This window comes from Macaca nemestrina, chromosome 9 (genome assembly GCF_043159975.1).
Source record: "Macaca nemestrina isolate mMacNem1 chromosome 9, mMacNem.hap1, whole genome shotgun sequence".
In the NCBI taxonomy this organism is placed as follows: Eukaryota; Metazoa; Chordata; class Mammalia; order Primates; family Cercopithecidae; genus Macaca; species Macaca nemestrina.
In genome coordinates this window covers 14,075,046-14,090,318 of record NC_092133.1, presented here as the reverse complement: position 1 = coordinate 14,090,318, position 15,273 = coordinate 14,075,046, and the positions used below count along the sequence as shown (strand labels likewise).

The window sequence follows — 15,273 nt, the reverse complement described above, 5'->3', positions numbered from 1 at the left end:
TCCCAAGACCTGCACCAGCTCTGCCTTGGCTCCAGGGGATGTGTTGTTCTTGGTCTTGCTCTCTGCATCCATTCTTCCAAACGATGGCGGATCCCTGTAAAACTGACTTGTCCCATATCACAGACCAGCATCTGAGACTCAAATCTGAGCATCAGGGAAGTAAACCCTCAACCTTGGAACCTGTACACAGTCCTCACAGCTTGATCAACTCAGGCACAGCGGGCAGCTGTGGGTCCAGCCCAGCCTATCCACTCTCTCCAGTGGGGTTTGGAGGAACATTCCACAATCCCTTGGCTGGCCTTCCATTTACCCTCCATTGCCTGCTTTGGAACTAGGTCTAGGTAGATGTGATTGGCCAGAGGTAGAATATGGCCCTTCCTTTCTTTCTTTCTCTTTCTTTCTTTTTATTTTTTGAGATGGAGTTTCACTCTTGTCACCCAGGCTGGAATGCAATGGCACAATCTTGGCTAACTGCAACCTCTGCCTCCTGGGTTCAAGTGATTCTCCTATCTCTGCCTCCCATGTAGCTGGGACTACAGGTGTAAGCCACCACACCCAGCTAATTTTTGTATTTGTAGTAGAGACGGGGTTTCACCATGATGGCCAGGCTGGTCTCGAACTTCTGACCTCAAGTGAACTGCCCACCTCAGCCTCCCAAAGTGCTGGGATTACAGGCATGAGCCACTGTGTCTAACTGAATATGGGCCTTTCTGATTCCCCTAAACAAAATGCTATTTCAAAACAAGATGTAATATGTTACTCATTATATATATACATATAAAACATATGACATTGTCAAGAATAAATTGAATTCTTAGGAATTCACCACCCAACCTAAGAATGAATGTATCACCCACACTTGATATCTATATGTTCCTTCTCTCTCTTCTGTTTCGCCACCAGAGGTTCTGAGTTTGTGCTTCTATTATTTTCTTATTTAAAATACTACTTTATCACAATTATATTTATTTATTTTGAGACAGGGTCTCAGTCTGATGCCCAAGCTGGAGTGCAGTGGTACAATCATGGCTGTCTGCAATCTTCACCTCCTGGGCTCAGGTGATCCTCCCATCTCAGCCCTCCAGTAGCTGGGATTACAGGTGCGTGTCACCACGCCCAGCTATTTTTTTTTTTTTCGGAGATGGGGGTCTTGCCATGTTACCCAAGCTGGTCTCAAACTGCCTGCAGTCCTTCTGCCCTTGGCTTCCCAAAGTGCTGGAATTACAGGCATGAGCCGTTATGCCCAAACAATTGTATTTATTATTTAATTACATGAACACTTTTTTTTTTTCTTTTGAGACAGAATCTTGTTCTGTTGCCCAGGCTGGAGTGCAATGGCGTGATCTTGGTTCACTGCAATCTTTGCTTCCTGGGTTCAAGTAATTCTGCCTCAGTCTCCCAAGTAGCTGGGACTATAGGCAGGCGCTACCACACCCAGCTAATTTGTTTGTATTTTTAGTAGAGATGGGGTTTCACCATGGTCAGGCTGGTCTCAAACTCCTGACCTCAGATGATCTGCCTGCCTCAGCCTCTCAAAGCGCTGGGATTACAGGTGTCAGCCACCGCACCCAACCACCTGGCTAATTTTCTATAGCTATGGGGAATTTCACCGTATTGCCCAGGGTGGTCTCAAATTCCTGGCCTCAAGTAATCCTCCCACCTCAGCCTCCCAAAGTGCTGGAATTAGGCATAGCCATTTCACTTGGCCAAAGGTAAGATTTGAAAAAGAAATGAAACTTTAAAAATGTAAAACAATTGTTTAAACAAACAAACACCAAATTTGATGCAGATATTGAGAAGATGAGTGAACTGGAGGAGAGATCTGAAGAAATCGCCCTGCCTGCAATGGGGACAGGAAGGAGGTGGGAAACACAGAAGAGGTCATGGGGCAGGGAGGATAGAATAAGTTTAATATTCATTAGATTGCAGGCTAGGAGAGGGCAGAGAAAAAGAACAAGAGCCAAACAGCTGAAGAGGAAATATAGCCAAAGAGAAACAGCTGAGAATTTTCCAGAATGTAAAAGACACGCATCCTTAGATGCATCCTTACATTACAGAATGTAAAAGACATGCATCCTTAGATATCAGGGTATCCATTTGCCAGCACTGAACTAACAAAGCACCACAGACTAGGTGGCTTGAACAACAGAAATTAATTTTCCTACCACTCGGGAGTCTAGAAGTCTCAGGTCAGGGTGTCAGCAGGGTTGGTTTCTTCTGAATCTCTCTCCTTGGCTTGCAGGTGGCCGTCTTCTCCCTGTGTCTTCACGTGTTCTCCCCTCCGTGTAGGTTTGTGCCTTAATCTCTTTCTATAAGGACACCAGTCATGTTGGATTAGGACTCAGCCTACTGACCTCATTTAATCTAATTACCTCTTTAAAGACCCTATCTCCAAATACAACCACATTCTGAGGCCATGGGGTTAGGACTTCAATAGGTGAATTTGGTGGTGGGAGGGGAACACAATTCTCAATTCAGCCCATAACAATAGGAATAAAAATACATACTAGGTGAAATAGATAAAAAGAAATCCACACCCAACACAATATAGTAAAGCCAGAGAACACCAAAGACAAAGAGAAGGTCTTCAAAACAATCCCAGAGAAAAGTCACACCCTGCTTAACAGTGGAATGGCTCCCTACCCACCACATATATTTCTTTCTTTCTTTTTCTTTTTTCTTTTTTTCTTTTTTTTTTTTTTTTTTGAGACAGTCTCACTGTGTCACCCAGGCTGGTGTGCAATGGTGCAATATAGGCTTTCTGCAACCTCTGCCTCCCCGGTTTAAGCAATTCTCCTACCTCAGCCTCCTGAGTAGCTGGGATTACAGGTACCCGCTACCATGCCTGGCTAATTTTTCTTGTATTTTTAGTACAGATGGGGTTTCACCATGTTGGCCAGGCTGGTCTCAAACTCCTGACCTCAAATGATCCACATGCCTCAGCCTCCCAAAGTGCTGGGATTACAGGTGTGGGTCATCACACCTAGCTTTTTTTTTTTTTTTTTTTTTTTTTTTTTTTTTTTTTGAGACAGGTCCTATTCTGTTCCCCAGGCTGGAGTGCAGTGACAAAATCATAGCTCACTGCAGTCTCAGTCAATCCTCTTACCTCAGCCCCCCAGGTAGCTGGGATTACAGGCACATGCCACCATGCTTGGCTAATTTTAAAAAATTCTTTGTAGAGACAGGGTCTTGCTACGTTGCTGAGGCTGGTCTTGAACTTCTGGGCTCAAGTGATTCTCCCATCTCAGCGTCCCAAAGTACTGAGATTATAGGTGCAAGCCATTGTGCCTGGTGCCCCCAACCACCTATATTTCAAATAATCACACTGGCATTTATTTATTTATTTATTTATTTATTTATTTATTTATTTATTTATTTTGAGACAGAGTATTGCTATTGCTCTGTCACCCGGGCTAGAGTGCAGTGGCATGATCTCGGCTCACTGCAAGCTCTGCCTCCCAGGTTCATGCCATTCTCCTGCCTCAGTCTCCCAGGTAGCTGGGATTACAGGTGCCCACCACTACGCCCAGCTAATTTTTTGTATTTTTAGTAGAGATGGGGTTTCACTGTGTTAGCCAGGATGGTCTCAATCTCCTGACCTCATGATCCACCTGCCTCGGCCTCCCAAAGTGCTGGGATTACAGGCATGAGCCACTGTGCCCAGGTGATTTTTTATTTTTTTGATACCACAGCTCTACCCCTTTTCTCCTTGTGAAAGACATAAGCTTCTGACTCCATCCAAGTTGATCCAGTACTGTTTCCTGAACACTCCTGAGAGTGTGTGTGTGCGGTTTTTTTTTCATGTGTTGGATGCCCTGCATCCTCAAATCCAGCTTTTAAAACATATGTCAAAGCTCAGCCCCAGGCCTGCCTCTCCAAGGTGCTTTGTCCAGGGGTTTGCCTTCTCTGAACTTACATAGCACTTGTTTAGTCCCGAGCCTGTGATGTAGGCGTTCTGTTCTCCTGCATCAGAGGGTTGCTGGCAAAAATCACCAGGTAGAGCTGGACCTTAAATATCTATTCTACCATAGGCCAAACATTAAAAATCCATTTGGGACTGGGTGTGGTGGCACATGCCTGTAATCCCAGCTACTCTGGAGGCTGAGGTGGGAGAATCGCTTGAACCTGGGAGGTGGAGGTTGTGGTGAGTAGAGATCATGCCACTGTACTCCAGCCTGGGCGACAGAGGGAGATTCTGTCTTTAAAAAAAAAAAAAAAAATCCATTTGGGTTTTAGCACCTCTTTAAAAAGCAGGTGTAGGCCAGACACGGTGGCTCACGGCTGTCATCCCAGCAGTTTGGGAGGCCGAGACAGGCAGATCACTTGAGGTCAGGAGTTCCAGACCAGCCTGGTGGTCTTGAGCCTGGCCAACATGATGGAACCCCGCCTCTACCAAAAATACAAAAATCAGCTAGGCATGGTAGCTGGGATTACAGGTGGGGGGCGCCTGTAACCCCAGCTACTCGGGAGGCTGAGGCAGGGGGATTGCTTGAACCTGGGAGGTAGAGGTTGCAGTGAGCCGAGATTGCGCCACTGCACTCCAGCCTGGGCGACAGAGCCAGGCTCTGTCTCAAAACAAACAAACAAACAAAAACAGATGTGTGTTGCGGGTAGGTAAAGCTGCCAAAGAGGTCTGGGTATATTCAGCGTGGGAGATGGCATTGGTCGTATTCCTGTCTGGGGAAAAGAAAGGTGGTATAGACCTTTCCTATACCAGGTGATTATACAGAGTTCCGCCAAGGGTTCCAAAGACAGGTGTCGGCGGTGATGACAAGTCATCTCTGCTTCCTCTAACTCTAGTGCTCTTGGTCACCAATGCCGGAGGCCTGGCATTTTATAATTTAATTCCTCATGTGGGGATGTTTGGTCTCTCCAGTGAGACAGGTGTCTGTCTTAATGTGTCCCATAACCCCTATTGCACCAGACATTTGCCTCTGCACCGGGCAGTTGCCTGAGAGATCACTGGGGAGTGACTTAGTTGAGAAGCCCTGGAGAACTTTTGTGTTCTGGAGCCTACCAGAGAAGCCTACCGAAGGCTCTGGCCTGCCGGAGGTGACTGATAACAGCTGTAAATCTGTTGCTGCAGCCTCTGCCTCCACCAGCATCATCTTTTGCAAGGGAAACTGCAGTCTTCTCCATTGGCCTCCCTCCTTTCAATGCATTCTCCACACAGCAGTCAAGTGATCCTTTTGAAAAGATAGGAATCAGGCTATGCCACTGTGTTCTTAATGTCTTCTGTGGCCTCCCATAGCATTCAGGATGAAATCCAAACTCCTTGCTGTGGTCTATACAACCCTGCAGGATATGGCCTATTGCCTTAGTTTCTTCTCCTTTTCTCCGCTCTGATTTAGCCTCCCGGGTTTTTTTTTTTTTTTTTTTTCCAGTTCATCAAATATACAAAGCTCTTTCCCACCCCAAAGCCTTTGCCCTTGTTCTTTCTGCTTTCCTTTCCCAGAGCTGGGCTGTTCTCATCTATCAAGTCACTGCTCAGCGGTCACCTTCCTCATCTCCTATGGAAAGTGGATTCCCCTTATTCCCCTTGTTACTCTCTATTTCATCACTGGTTATTTCTTTCACAGTGCTAATTATAAACTGACATGGTTTGGCTCTGTGTCCCCACCCAAATCTCATCTCGAACTGTAATTCTCACACGTCAAGGGAGGAACCTGGTGGGAGGTGATTGGATCATGGGGGCGGTTTCCTCCTTGCTGTTCTCGTGATAGTGAGGGACTTCTCATGAGATCTGATGGTTTTAAAAGTGGTAGTTTCCCAATTAGCCGGGCGTGGTGGTGCATGCCTGTCATCCCAGCTGCTGGGGAGACTGAGGCAGGAGAATCTCTTGAACCTCGGAGGCGGAGGTTACGGTGAGCCAAGATCGTGCTGCTGCACTCCAGCCTGGGCAACAAGAACGAAACTCTGTCTCAAAGAAAAAAAAAAAGTGGCATTTTCCCCTGAGCTCTCTCTTTCTCCTGCTTTGCCACAGTAAGATGTGTCTGCTTTCCCTTCAGCACATCTGAAGTGCTGAAGGGGGCCAGTGGCTCACGCCTGTAACCCCAGCACTTTGTGGGGCTGAAGCAGGAGCTTCACTTGAGTTCAGCAGTTTGAGACAAGCCCGGGCAACATGGTGAGACTCTGTCTTTACAAAAAATAAAAAATTAGTTAGGTGTGGTGGTACACACCTGTTGTCCCAGCTACTGAGGTGAATGAGATGGGAGGATCAATCGGAACTGTGAGTCAGTTAAACTTTTTTGTTTGTAAATTACCCAGTCTCAGGTAGTGTCTTCATAGCAGTGTGAAAATGGACTCATACATAAGCTCTATCTGTTTTGTTTGCTTGCTTGTTTGTGTCAGTCTCCCCAACTAAAATCTAAGCTCCACCAGTCTCCTGTTGTCCATTGTACCTCTAGGTCCCAGCACAGTACCTGGTGCATCCAGTAGGCATCATAGTAACTGGTGAAAGGCATGCCAGGTGCTATTCGGCCTAGGCCGCTGGACCCTGTAGCATGCCTCTTTGTGAAAACCCAAAGCCCGGCAGAATTACCACAGCTGTACCTGTGACCCAGTGCGGCTCAGCTCCCAACCATCCAGTCTACAGTCACAATTTCAACTGACCCCAGCAGCCAAAAGGAGTGGAAATGCAGAGCTAGCAACAGTTTACCTCCATAAATTCGACTCCCTGTTGCTCCTGGTATTAACTCTGGTTTCATGCACTTCCACTTCAATTAAAACTTGGCGCATTTCAAAATACCTCTGCACAGCAGGACACTGATTGAATTTGAGGTGCTGGGAAGCCAGTTGGAAAATACAATAGTGAAATCACTGGTCCCTTTATATTGTAGTTAAGAGCTTGAACAAACAACTATTACACCTCCTTTAATGTTCTATTCTGTTCCAAATGAATCTGGAATAAGTATAGTAACTTATACTGCTTTTAACCTGCCCCATTAGATTTGTCCATTTTGGCCCACGGTGCTTTTGATTCGAGGTTCCAGTCTGTCTCTCAGCAGTGCTGTTTGTACATAACGTAGGTCCAGTTTGTAACATTTGTAAATTTTGAAAATGTGTTTGAGTTATTCAAACGGTTGTTTGCCTGTATTTTCAACTATAAAACCTTTGAGCAAATATGTAATTATGTATTTTAAATGTTCCCCTTTGGTCATATAAATTACGGTATATCCATTCAACAAAATACTGCCCAGTTATTTTAAGAGTGTGGGGAATTAATAGGCATTAACATGCTCAAGATTATTGTTAAGTGAAAACGGCAAGTTGCAGAGCATTAAGTATAACATCTCGCTGTGTATGAGTGTTCTGTGCAAATGTGTTTCTTGTAAACATGGGTTATTTTTGGAAAGAGACTCTAAGTCATCTCTGGATGTACAATCGGTATAATGGTAATCACTAACATATATCAGATGTTTGTTCTGTGCCAGGCATTGCACCAAGTGCCTTTCCTACCCTCCATTTAATCTACATAATAACCCTAAGAGGAAGGTATTACTATTATCTTCCATTTATAGATTAGGAAACTGAGGCCAGGAGAAGTCAAGTGACTCAACTTCAGCATTCTATACTATTCGTGGTGGGTTTTTCTTTTTTAAATGAATCTGCATTACTTCTAAAATAAAAATAACACTATTAAATATTTTAAAATCTTCCCTTCTTCTGGAATTTTGAAACCAAGAGAGGCAATAGAAGTGTTCAGTGCCAAGTTCTATTGTGGCGGCGAATGAAAACCCAGGTTGTGCTAGGTGCAGTGGGCCAGTGGCTCACGCCTATAACCCCAGCACTTTGGGAGGCTGAAGCAGGAGCTTCACTTGAGTTCAGCAGTTTGAGACAAGCCTGGGCAACACGGTGAGACTCTGTCTTTACAAAAAATGAAAAATTAGTTGGATGTGGTGGCACACACCTGTTGTCCCAGCTACTGAGGTGAATGAGATGGGAGGATCACTTGAGCCTGGGAGATGGAGGCTGCGGCAAGTTGTGATAATGCCACTGCATTCCAGCCTGGGCAACAGAGCAAGATCCTGTCTCACAAAAAAAAAAAAAAAAAAAGAAGAAGAAACTCAAGTTGTGTCACTTCTAGGCAGGCACCCTTTTTCTCACAGTTTGGTGTTGAGAGGTGGTTGAGAAGCCTCATAGGCAGAGCTCAGTAGAAGCAGGAGTAGGAAAGGTCAAGTTGGAGGCCCTCAGGTACTGCTGCCTCTGGTTTTCTGAGTGTAATTATGGATGGGCTGACCCCACTGTCCACCATGGTGACACTAAGGGGAGCCTCCAAACTGAAGGGCAACACTACTGACGCCCAAGTAACAAGAAAAATCAAGGTCAGTTGTTAGCTGCAACCTTTTATCCAACAGCATCTGGAGGCATCTGGATAAAATCCATTAAAATACTCATTGTGATGCCAGACCTCATATGTACATTCATTTGACACCCACAACTACCCATAAGCTTGACTGTCCCCATTTAAACTTGGCACTTTGTGAAATTAAGTGGTATAAGTCTCACAAACAACTGCAAGGTTAGGACTGACTTGAACTCAGGACTGTCTGGTGCTCCACTAATTCCCATGCTGGGGCGCTGGCGGAGGAGCTGATGGCAGCCAGATGTCACAGTTTTTGCATGTCGCACCCTCCCTTATTAAGCATCCTTCACCCAAACTGTGTGATATGACTTGACTGTGTCCCCATTCAAATCTCAACTTCAACTGTACCTCCCAGAATTCCCACGTGTTGTGGGAGAGACCCAGGGGGAGGTAATTGAATCATGGAGGCTTGTCTTTTCCGTGCTGTTCTCATGACAGTGAATAAGTCTCACGAGATCTGATGGTTTGATCAGCGGTTTCCGCATTTGCTTCTTCCTCATTCTGTCTTGCTGCTGCCATGTAAGAAGTGCCCTTCGCCCTCCGCCATGATTATGAGACCAACCCAGCCATGTGAAACTGTAAGTCAAATTAAACCCCCTTTTCTTCCCAGTCTCAGGTATGTTTTTATCAATAGTGTTAAAAAAGAATAATATACTGTGCAACATATAAAAAATGAACAGCCTGTAATCCCAGCACTTTGGGAGGCCAAGACGGGCGGATCACGAGGTCAGGAGATCGAGACCATCCTGGCAAACACGGTGAAACCCCGTCTCTACTGAAAAAAAAAATACAAAAAACTAGCCGGGTGAGGTGGCGGGCGCCTGTAGTCCCAGCTACTCGGGAGGCTGAGGCAGGAGAATGGCGTAAACCCGGGAGGCGGAGCTTGCAGTGAGCCGAGATCCGGCCACTGCACTCCAGCCCGGGCTACAGAGCAAGACTCCGTCTCAAAAAAAAAAAAAAAAAAAAAGAAAGAAATTGGCTGAGTGTGGTGGTACATGTCTGTAGTCCCAGCTACTCAGGAGGCTGAGGCAGAAAGATCACGTGAGCTGCGGAGTTCAAGGCTTCAGTGAGCTGCAGTCATACCACTGCACTTCAACCTGGGTGACAGAGCAAGACCCTGTCTCTGAAAAAGAAAAAAGAACAGAGGCTCCTGCTTCATGGACCAGCCTTCAAAAGGAGCCTCCGTTGTGCTCCCGAGTCATTTTCACACTGGAAGAACAGTCAGCAAGGTGGCATCTGTTATCAGATCAGCCCACTGATACCTCCCTAATGACCTCCAAAACTGCCCTGAAACTCAGAGACGTTCCAGGATTGATTGCTGTGTGTCCTGAAGTTTCCCTCTGGGCTCAGGTTCCTCAGCTTCCATGGACTGGCTGTTTGGACACCTACTGAACCCTAATTCTATTAGTAATACTGCAACCCCACTATAATCTAAAGATTAGAAGTGCGAAAGATTGACCTCTGCAAACCTTGGGAAGACTCACTGGGCTCTGAATCTTACACCCTAGAACTCTGGTGTCTTGCCGGGTCCAGTGGCTCATGCCTGTAATCCCAGAACTTTGGGAGGCCGAGGTGGGCGGATCACCTGAGGTCAGGAGTTCGAGACCAGCCTGACCAACATGGAGAAACCCCGTCTCTACTAAAAATACAAAATTAGCCGGGCGTGGTGGCACACGCCTGTAATCCCAGCTACTAGGGAGGTGGAGGCAGGAGAATCGCTTGAACCCGGGAGGCGGAGGTTGCGGTGAGCCAAGATTGCACCATTGCACTCCAGCCTGGGCAACAAGAGCGAAACTCCATCTCAAAAAAAAAAAAAAAAAAAAAAAAAGAAATCTGGTGTCTTGAACCCAAGATTTTGGGGCATTTTCTGAAGGACTTTCTGATGCTAAAAATGATGGTAAAGGACAAAGGTATACCCAGCTAATCCCTGGGCACTCCCTTTCTTGTTCTTGAATACTGGGCTGGCTAGACTCAGATACACATGCATGGACACGCACACACACACACACACACACACACACACCTGTTCCATATTATTGGGTCTCTGCTTGCTCTTACCCCTGCTTCAAATATCCTTTCCACCTTACTGCACACAACTGACTGTTACTTAATTATGGAGATTCAGCTCAGGGATCACTTCCGCAACCCCAAGCTGGGCTAATGTTTTCACAGCACCAGGGTTGAGCACCATCCTAGCCGATTACATAGAAATGGCCTGGTAATACATCTCCTCCACTGGACCAAAAGTCTCTGAGGATGGGGCCCACGTTTGGCTCCCTGTTGTTCTCAGAGTCTCACCGGATGTCTGCAGCGCCACAGGTGCTCAGTGCAGGTTTGTCGTTCTGTCCAGTGATTGTGTTCTCAGCCTCCAGGCAGCCTCTTCCTTGTAGCATGGCCAGGTTCCCATCGTGCAGACTCATTACATCCGCGCCAGGACTTGTAAGTTTGCCGCTTATCTGAGGTTCATCTGCAAGAAGCTGTAATTGAAACAGCTTCCAGGATGGAAATATCACTTCTAGAATTTAATTTTCAAGCTTATACCCTGGATCCTTCAAGCCGATTACAGGAAACGGTTGGAGTGCTGGTGCTCCCCGTGTTGAATCCAGATGGGTGTGTTTACTAGGCTGAGAAATGTTAATCCTGTCTTTGGCCTAGAAATGTCTGGCATTCACTTTGGAGGGAAATAGAAAAATAAAGTAGTACAGCCAGCCAGCTCAGTTATAGTTCCCTTAAATAATGCTTTTTTTCAAAACAAGGTGGGGAGAGGGTCTGCTGGGGGGACATTTGCTCCAAAGGAGATAGTGTGCAACTGTCACTGATTTTGAAAGTTCAGAAGAAACATTCTGAGGAGTTAGTCTTTAGTATCATTACAAGGCTAGCCAAATAACCATGGGCCTGAATGCTGACAGGTTCATGCTTGGGGCTAAGGAACAGAGATCTGAATCTGTTCTCCTCTGAAGGCCATATGTAAGTGCACATGAAGCCAAATGACAATGAGAAGAAGGGCCTACACATTTACTGAGCCCTGGCTTCTTGCCAAACACTATACTAAGCACTTCACATTTTTTATATCGTTTGATCCAATAACTCTGAGGTGGATACCACTACTACTAACCCCATTTACAGTTGAAGAAACCAAGATTCAAAGAGAGGCTTGCCCAAAGTAGCAGGGCTCCCATATGCTTTGCAAACACTTTTATAACTTTAAATGATTTTTTTTAACCCCACCATGTGCTGGCACTACAACCAGCCCAGCTGGCAGGTGGTCATTCCTGTCCTGTGTAGTGAAGACCCAAGATCCTCTGGCAAGTGCTCCCAGGCAGCATGGCAGTGGGGCCCATTTGTCCCTAATAAACGTTTCTTCCATGCAGTGCTCAAACCCCTCAAGAAAGCAAAATACAACAGCTTCAGTAACTAAATAGGCGACCAGCAACCTGCCTGCCCAGAGCTCTCTGAGACTTTGTTTTTTTGTTTTTTTTTTCTGAGACCGAGTCTCGCTGTGTCACCCATGCTGGAGTGCAGTGGCACAATCTTGGCTCACTGCAACCTCCACCTCCCGGGTTCAAGCAATTCTCCTGCCTCAGCCTCCCGAGTAGCTGGGGCTATAGGCGCCCGCCACCATGCCTGGCTAATTTTTGTATTTTAGTAGAGATGAGGTTTCACCATGTTGGCCAGGCTGGTCTTGACCTCCTGACCTCAGGTGATCCACCCGCCTTGGCCTTCCAAAGTGCTGAGATTACAGACGGGAGCTACCGCACCCGGCCTGAGACTTTGTCTTCAGTTACACGTGCAGTGAGTGATGAGGGAAAGGAAGAGAGCTTTTTGAAGCCGTGTGACCCTGGCATGTATTTCTGTGCCTCCCGTAGCACCTTCCCACAGATGCTAGAGAGACGGGAGAGGAGGAAAGAGCCTCTCTGTCTCAGTCAAGAGTGCCACCTTGTGATGCCAGCACCAGAAAAGAACTGAACATCGCTCTGGCCCCTGAGCTCAGCCCTGTGAATCATCCCCATGGCTCCTCCCTGGCAGCAGGCTCTGTTTGTGGTGCTCTGTAATTAGTTAATGAACTATCTGAATGATATTTCTGTAGTCATTCAACCAGCCCCATCCTCAGGGTGGTAATTGTATTTGAGGTTATTTAAAAAACATTATTGTATCCAAATAGAGTTTACATCAGCAGACAGCATGATTAGTAATCCTGCTATCCCTGGTGTTTCTAAATTGTGCTAAAAACTGCCTGGTGAGTCGTGCAAAAATGACTGCACCAACAGAGAACAGTGGGGCTTCTCTGGCAAAAACCACCAACTGTCTGAGGGGAGGAGTAGTAAAAGCAACTTGTGGCTAGAACCCAGTTGACTTCAGTTTAGAACAGATTGTTTTCAAGAGGCCCTCCACTAATTTGATCATTATCTTTGGATGAACTAACTCTTCATTATCTTTACAAGAAAATGCTTGAACGGGAGGTGGAAGGCTGATCCGAAGAGTGGCAGGAGCTGCTTCACTTCCTCTGCGGTTTCCTGGAGCTCTTGCCCCTCCTCAGGGAATTTGCCGGGAGGGGCTCTCCAGCGTCCAGACCCCTCTGCAAAGGTGTTTTGCAATCTTCAGGAGCAGGCCCCAGGAGCATCCCTCAGGGCTGAATGTGCAGTGGGCGATGCCCCTCCTGACCCAACAGATCCAAGACGAGAATGATCAGTACAGCCTTGTGGCCAGCCTTGACAACGTTAGGAATCTCTCCACTATCTTAAAAGCTAGTGATTTCCGAAAATGTGGCACACATTTCGCAACTAAAAATGGAATCAAAGTAACAATGGAAAATGCAAAATGTGTGCAAGCAAATGCTTTTATTCAGGCTGGAATATTTCAAGAGCTTAAAGTTCAGGAAGAGTCTGTTGCTTTTCGAATTAATTTAATTGTCCTTTTAGACTGTTTATCTATTTTTGGATCAAGTCCTATGCCAGAGACTTGAACTGCACTTCGGATGTGTTAGCAAGGTTATGGCGACCCTTTGATGCTGTTCCTGGAGGAAGGAGGAGCGGCGGCAGTCTGCAAAATCAACACACAGGAACCTGAAGGGACCTGGACTTTAATTTCTACAGCACCAACGTTACTGATAAAATTCTGCAGTCAGAGGGGCTCCATGAAGCTTTTTCTGAATTGGATATGACGAGTGAGGTCCTACAAATTACCATGTCTCCTGACAAGCCTTGTTTCAGGTTATCTACTTTTGGAAATGTAGGAAGTTCCCACCTTGACTGCCCCAAAGATTCTGATCTGATGGAAGCATTTCATTATCATCAGACCCAAGTCAACAGATACAAGATTTACTTACTGAAACCCTCTACAAAGGCATTAGTCCTGTCTTGTCAGGTATCTATTCGGACAGATAACCGAGGCTTCCTTTCATTACAGTATATGGTTAGAAATGAAAATGGACCAATATATTTTGTGGAATATGACTGCTCCCCTGATGAAGAAGTTCTTGAATCTGAGTCTCAAGTATGACAATTCACTGTTATTTATGTGGGTATTGATAGATGAAGTTCTCATTCTGAGTACAGTACTTTTTTTTTCTTTCTTTTTTTTGAGACGGAGTCTCACTCCGTCCCCCAGGCTGGAGTGCAGTGATGCGATCTTGGCTCACTGCAACCTCCGCCTCCCAGGTTCAAGCGATTCTCCTGCCTCAGCCTCCCAAGTAGCTGGGATTACAGGCGTCCGCCACGGTGCCTGGCTAATTTTTATATGTTAGTAGAGATGAGGTTTCACCATGTTGGCCAGGCTGGTCTTGAACTCCTGACCCCAGGTGATCCACCCACCTCGGCCTCCCAATGTGCTGGTATTACAGGCGTGAGCCACCGCGCCCAGCCTTCAGTACAGTACTCTTTATAATTTCATATTGGATTTCCTACAGAGAAGAAGCATGGCGAAAATAGAAACAAAGTCCGTGCACCCTAATAGTTGCTATGTGTTTTGTAAATACATTTTGTAGAGGACGTGTAAATAAATGTTTTCATGTAGTCATAGATTATTCAGGACTGTCCTGTAGTTCTGTCTTTTGAACTCATGGGAACGATTGTGAGCCAAGATTGATAAATTATATGTTCTATTTCAGTAGAACATTTCAAGGGTCTAAAGACTTCAAGTTTGATGGAGCTACCTGAAATGTTCTTTTATTTATTTACTATTAGAAAAAGCAAAGGCATATGGGCACTGCTTATTAGTTTGAATTCTACAGACTAAGTCTTAAAGCAGTGCTTCTCAAAGTGTTGTGCCCACACCAGCATCAGAACCACCTGCAAACTTGTAGCAAACTCTGGGGAGGAGGCCAGCATTCTATATTTTAACAAGCTTCCCTCAGGAGATTCTGACGCATGCTAAATTTTGGGAACCACTGTTTTAAAGGAAACTTTTTTTTAAACTAACATTTAATTGTATTGAGATGATTGCTTTTACCTGTGATTTCTTTGCAAATGTTCTGAAGTTGAGGCATCATCAAACAAGTCTAAACAATTCTTTATGTGATTTATTTTTAAAGTAGACCTTTTGAAGAGATCTATGAATGGGATGTAAAATAATTTTCAGGCTGGGTGCAGTGGCTCATGCCTGTAATCCCAGTGCTTTGGGAGGCCGAGACAGGCAGATTGCCTGAGGTCAGGAGTTCGAGACCGGCCTGGCCAACATGGTGAAAACTCATCTCTACTAAAAATAAAAAAATTTGCCGGGTGTGCTGGTGCATGCCTGTAGTCTCAGCTACCCGGGAGGCTGAGGCAGGAGAATTGCTTGAACCTGGGAGGTGGAGGTTGCAGTGAGCCAAGATCGCGCCACTGCATTCCAGCCTAGGCAACAGAGAGAGACCCATTCTCAAAAAAAAAAAAAAGAAAGAAACAAAAAACCATTTTCAGAGTTACAGGTTT

The 15,273-nt window shown here is 45.7% G+C and overlaps 1 pseudogene; it reads left to right on the top strand.

Annotated features, from left to right (window-relative positions):
• Nucleotides 1-12,939: 12,939 nt before the first annotated feature.
• LOC105468006 (cell cycle checkpoint protein RAD1 pseudogene) lies at nucleotides 12,940-13,971 on the top strand (annotated as a pseudogene).
• Nucleotides 13,972-15,273: the final 1,302 nt, after the last annotated feature.